We start from the raw sequence: 6,606 nt of genomic DNA, 5'->3' as shown, positions 1-6,606 counted from the left end.
AAAAGTCGTAATTTCAAACTGCGAATATGTGCATTAGCCAGAATTTGGCTCCAAAATTTGGCTCAGGCCTCGAAATTGGGATGTTTGGGATATTTTGAAAACTGCAGGGGGGTTTGCGACAAATATGACCAAACGCCGCTTTCAGAACTTGGCATATGTTGGGTATAAATAAAAAGTCGTAAATTCAAAGTGCGAATACGTTCAGAGAGCCAGAATTTGGCTCCAAAAAAATGGTTCAAGCCTCGAAATTGGGATGTTTGGGATATTTTGTAAACTGCAGGGAGGTTTGGGACAAATGTGACAAAACGCCCCTTTCAGTACTTGGCATATGTTGGGTATATAAAGTCGTAATTTCAAAATACGAATACGTGCTGAGAGCGAGAATTTGGCTCCAAAATATGGCTCAGGCCTCGAAATTAGGATATTTCTGATATTTTGAAAACTGCAGGGGAGTTTGAGCAAAATGTGACTCACTGCCGCTATCAGGACTTGGCATATGCTGGGTAAAAAAATCATAATTTCAAACCGAGTATACGTGCATAGAGCCAGAATTTGGCTCCAAAATACGACTCAGGCCTCGAAATTGGGATGTTTAGGATATTTTGAAAATTGCAGGGGGGTTTGGGACAAATGTCACCAAACATTTCAGTACTTCGCATATGTTGGGTATAAAAAAGTCGTAATTTCAAAATACGAATTCGTTCAGAGAGCCAGAATTTGGCTCCAAAATATGGCTCAGGCCTCGAAATTGGGATGTTTAGGATATTTTGAAAACTGCAGGGGGGTTTGGGACAAATGTCACCAAACATTTCAGTACTTCGCATATGTTGGGTATAAAAAAGTCGTAATTTCAAAATACGAATTCGTTCAGAGAGCCAGAATTTGGCTCCAAAATATGGCTCAGGCCTCGAAATTGAGATGTTTGGGATATTTTGAAAACTGCAGGGGGAATTGGGACAAATTTGACAAAACGCCGATTTCAGTACTTGGCATATGTTGGGTATAAAAAAGTCGCAATTTAAAACTACGAATACGTGCAGAGAGCCAGAATTTGGCTCCAAAATATGGCTCAGGCCTCGAAATTGGGATGTTTGAGATATTTTGAAAACTGCAAGAAGGATTGAGACAAATATGACCAAATGCCGCTTTCAGTACTTGGTATATGTTGGGTATAAAAAAGTCGTAATTTCAAACTGCGAATAGGTGCAGAGAGCCAGAATTTGGCTCCAAAACATGGCTCAGTCCTCGAAATTGGGATGTTTGGGATATTTTGAAAACTGCTGGGAGGTTTGGGACAAATGTGACCAAATGCCGCTTTCAGTACTTGGTATATGTTAGGTATAAAAAGTCGTAATTTCAAAGTGCGAATACGTGCAGAGAGCCAAAATTTGGCTACAAAATATGGCTCAGGCCTCGAAATTGGGATGTTTGGGATATTTTGAAATGTGCAGGGGAGTTTGTGCAAAATGTCACTCACTGCCGCTTTCAGGACTTGGCATATGTTGGGTATAAAAAGTCGTAATTTCAAACTGCGAATACGTGCATAGAGCCAGAATTTGGCTCCAAAATACGGCTCAGGCCTCGAAATTGGGATGTTTGGGATATTTTGAAAACTGCAGGGGGGTTTGGGAAAAATATGACCAAACGCACTTTCAGAACTTTGCATATGTTAGGTATAAAAAGTCGTAATTTCAAAGTGCGAATACGTGCAGAGAGCCAAAATTTGGCTACAAAATATGGCTCAGGCCTCGAAATTGGGATGTTTGGGATATTTTGAAAACTGCAGGGGGGTTTGGGACATATGTGACCAAACGCCGCTTTCATTACTTGGCATATGTTGGGTATAAAAAAGAAGTAATATCAAACGGCGAATACGTGCAGAGAGCCAGAATTTGGCTCCAAAATATAGCTCAGGCCTCGAAATTGGGATATTTGGGATATTTCGAAAACTGCAGGGGAGTTTGTGCAAAATGTGACTCACTGCCGCTATCAGGACTTGGCATATGTTGGGTGTAAAAAGTCGTTATTTCAAACTGCGTATACGTGCATAGAGCCAGAATTTGGCTCCAAAATACGGCTCAGGCCTCGAAATTGGGATGTTTAGGATATTTTGAAAACTGCAGGGGGGTTTGTCACAAATGTCACCAAACGCTGCTTTCAGTACTTCACATATGTTGGGTATAAAAAAGTCGTAATTTCAAACTACGAATACGTGCAGAGAGCCAGAATTTGGCTCCAAAATATGGCTCAGGCCTCGAAATTGGGATGTTTGGGATATTTTGAAAACTGCAGGGGGGTTTGGGATGTATGTGACCAAACGCCGTTTTCATTACTAGGCACATGTTGGCTATAAAAAATCGTAATTTCATACGGCGAATACGTGCAGAGAGCCAGAATTTGGGTCCAAAATATGGCTCAGGCCTCGAAATTGGGATGTTTGGGATATTTTGAAAACTGCAAGGGGGTTTCGGACATATGTGACCAAACGGCGCTTTCATTACTTGGCATATGTTGGGTATAAAATAGTCGTAATTTCAAACGGCGAATACGTGCAGAGAGCCAGAATTTGGCTCCAAAATATAGGTCAGGCCTCGAAATTGGGATTTTTTGGGAATTTCGAAAATTGCAGGGGAGTTTGTGCGAAATGTGACTCACTGCCGCTTTCAGTACTTGGCATATATTGGGTATAAAAAAGTCGTAATTTCAAACTGCGAATACGTGCAGAGAGCCAGAATTTGGCCCCAAAATATGGCTCATGCCTCGAAATTAGGATTTTTGGGGAATTTCGAAAACTGCAGGGGAATTTGTGCAAAATGTGACTCACTGGCGCTTTCAGTACTTGGCATATGTTGGGTATAAAAATCGTAATATCAAACTGCGAATACGTGCAGAGAGCCAGAATTTGGCTCCAAAATATGGCTCAGGCCTCGATATTGTGATGTTTGGGATATTTTGAAAACTGCAGGGAGGTTTGGGACAAATATAACCAAACGCCGCTTTCAGTACTTGGCATGTGTTGGGTATAAAAAAGTCGCAATTTCAAACTACGAATACGTGCAGAGAGCCGGAATTTGGCTCCAAAATATGGCTCAGGCCTCGAAATTGGGATATTTGGGATATTTCGAAAACTGCAGGGGAGTTTGTGCAAAATGTGACTCACTGCCGCAATCAGGACTTGGCATATGTTGGGTATAAAAAAGTCGAAATTTCAAACTGCGAATACGTGCAGAGAGCCAGAATTTGGCTCTATAATATGGCTCAGGCCTCGAAATTAGGATATTTGGGATATTTTGAAAACTGCAGGGGAGGTTTGGGACAAATGTGACCAAACACCGCTTTCAGTACTTGGAATGTGTTGGGTATATAAAGTCGTAATTTCAAGCTGCGAATACGTGCAGAGAGCGAGAATTCGGCTCCAAAATATGGCTCAGGCCTTGAAATTGGGATATTTGTGATATTTTGAAAACTGCAGGGGAATTTGTGCAAAATGTGACTCACTCGCGCTTTCAGTACTTGGCATATGTTGGGTATAAAAATCGTAATATCAAACAGCGAATACGTGCAGAGAGCCTGAGTTTGGCTCCATAATATGGCTCACGCCTCGAAATTGGGGTTTTGGGGGAATTTCGAAAACTGCAGGGGAATTTGTGGAAAATGTGACTCACTGGCGCTTTCAGTACTTGGCATATGTTGGGTATAAAAATCGTAATATCAAACTGCGAATACGTGCAGAGAGCCAGAATTTGGCTCCAAAATATGGCTCAGGCCTCGATATTGTGATGTTTGGGATATTTTGAAAACTGCAGGGAGGTTTGGGACAAATATAACCAAACGCCGCTTTCAACACTTGGCATATGTTGGGTATAAAAAAATCGTAATTTCATACTGCGAATACGTGTAGAGAGCCAGAAGTTGGCTCCAAAATATGGCTCAGGCCTCGAAATTGGGATATTTGGGATATTTCGAAAACTGTAGGGGAGTTTGTGCAAAATTTGACTCACTGCTGCTTTTAGGACTTGGCATATGTTGGGTATAAAAAGTCGTAATTTCAAACTGCGAATACGTGCATAGAGCCAGAATTTGGCTCCAAAATATTGCTCAGTCCTCGAAATTGGGATGTTTGGGATATTTTGAAAACTGCAGGGGGGGTTTGGGACAAATGTGACCAAACGCCGCTTTCAGTACTTGGCATATGTTGGGTATAAAAAGTCGTAATTTCAAACTGTGAATACGTGCATAGAGCCAGAATTTGGCTCCAAAATATTGCTCAAGCCTCGAAATTGGGATATTTCGAAAACTGCAGGGGAGTTTGTGCGAAATGTGACTCACTGCCGCTTTCAGTACTTGGTATATGTTGGGTATAAAAAAGTCGTAATTTCAAACTGCGTATACGTGCATAGAGCCAGAATTTGGCTCCAAAGTACGGCTCAGGCCACGAAATTGGGATGTTTAGGATATTTTGAAAACTGCAGGAGGGTATGGGACAAATGTTACCAAACGCCGCTTTCAGCAATTGGCATATGTTGGGTATAAAAAAGTCGCAATTTCAAACTACGAATACGTGCAGAGAGCCAGAATTTGGCTCCAAATTATGGCTCAGGCCTCGAAATTGGGATGTTTGGGATATTTTGAAAACTGCAATTAGGATTGAGACAAATGTGACCAAACGCCGCTTTCAGTACTTGGTATATGTTGGGTATAAAAAAGTCGTAATTTCAATCTGCGAATACGTGCATAGAGCCAGAATTTGGCTCCAAAATATGGCTCAGGCCTCAAAATTGGGATGTTTGGGATATTTTGAAAACTGCTGGGAGGTTTGGGACAAATGTGACCAAATGCCGCTTTCAGTACTTGGTATATGTTGGGTATAAAAAGTCGTAATTTCAAACTGCGAATACGTGCAGAGAGCCAGAATTTGGCTCCAAAATATGGCTCAGGCCTCTTAATTGGGTTATTTGGGATATTTCGAAAACTGCAGGGGAGTTTGTGCAAAATGTCACTCACTGCCGCTTTCAGGACTTGGCATATGTTGGGTATAAAAAGTCGTAATTTCAAACTGCGAATACGTGCATAGAGCCAGAATTTGGCTCCAAAATACGGCTCAGGCCTCGAAATTGGGATGTTTGGGATATTTTGAAAACTGCAGGGAAGTTTGGGACAGATGTAACCAAACGCCGCTTTCAGTACTTGCCATATGTTGGGTATAAAAAGTCGTAATTTCAAACTGCGAATACGTGCAAAGAGCTTGTATTTGGCTCCAAAATATGGCTCAGGCCTCGAAATTGGGATGTTTGGGATATTTTGTAAACTGTAGGGAGGTTTGGGACAGATGTAACCAAACGCCGCTTTCAGTACTTGGCATATGTTGGGTATAAAAAGTCGTAATTTCAAACTGTGAATACGTGCAGAGATCCAGAATTTGGCTCTATAATATGGCTCAGGCCTCGAAATTAGGTTATTTGAGATATTTTGAAAACTGCAGGGAGGTTTGGGACAAATGTGACCAAACACCGCTTTCAGTACTTGGAATGTGTTGGGTATATAAAGTCGTAATTTCAAACTGCGAATACGTGCAGAGAGCGAGAATTTGGCTCCAAAATATAGCTCAGGCCTCGAAATTGGGATGTTTGGGATATTTTGAAAACTGCAGGGGGGTTTCGGACATGTGTCCAAACGGCGCTTTCAATACTTGGCATATGTTGGGTATAAAATAGTCGTAATTTCAAACGGCGAATACGTGCAGAGAGCCAGAATTTGGCTCCAAAATATAGCTCAGGCCTCGAAATTGGGATATTTGGGATATTTCGAAAACTGCAGGGGAGTTTGTCCAAAATGTGACTCACTGCCGCTATCAGGACTTGGCATATGTTGGGAATAAAAAGTCGTTATTTCAAACTGTGTATACGTGCATAGAGCCAGAATTTGGCTCCAAAATACGGCTCACGCCTCTAAATTGGGATGTTTAGGATATTTTGAAAACTGCAGTGGGGTTTGGGACAAATGTCACCAAACGCCGCTTTCAGTACTTCGCATATGTTGGGTATAAAAAAGTCGTAATTTCAAACTGAGAATACGTGCAGAGAGCCAGAATTTGGCTCCAAAATATAGCTCAGGCCTCGAAATTGGGATATTTGGGATGTTTCCAAAACTGCAGGGGAGTTTGTGCAAAATGTGACTCACTGCCGCTATCAGGACTTGGCATATGCTGGGTATAAAAAGTCGTAATTTCAAACTGCGTATACGTGCATAGAGCCAGAATTTGGCTCCAAAATACGGCTCAGGCCTCGAAATTGGGATGTTTAGGATATTTTGAAAATTGCAGGAGGGTATGGGACAAATGTCACCAAACGCCACTTTCAGTACTTTGCATATGTTGGGTATAAAAAAGTCGCAATTTCAAACTACGAATACGTGCAGAGAGCCAGAATTTGGCTCCAAAATATGGCTCAGGCCTCGAAATTGGGATGTTTGGGATATTTTGAAAACTGCAAGAAGGATTGAGACAAATGTGACCAAACGCCGCTTTCAGTACTTGGTATATGTTGGGTATAAAAAAGTCGTAATTTCAATCTGCAAATACGTGCATAGAGCCAGAATTTGGCTCCA

The sequence above is a fragment of the Procambarus clarkii genome, unplaced genomic scaffold, assembly GCF_040958095.1.
Source record: "Procambarus clarkii isolate CNS0578487 unplaced genomic scaffold, FALCON_Pclarkii_2.0 HiC_scaffold_101, whole genome shotgun sequence".
Lineage (NCBI taxonomy): Eukaryota > Metazoa > Arthropoda > Malacostraca > Decapoda > Cambaridae > Procambarus > Procambarus clarkii.
The sequence above is the reverse complement of the archived record's forward strand: the minus strand, read 5'-3'. Positions refer to the sequence as shown.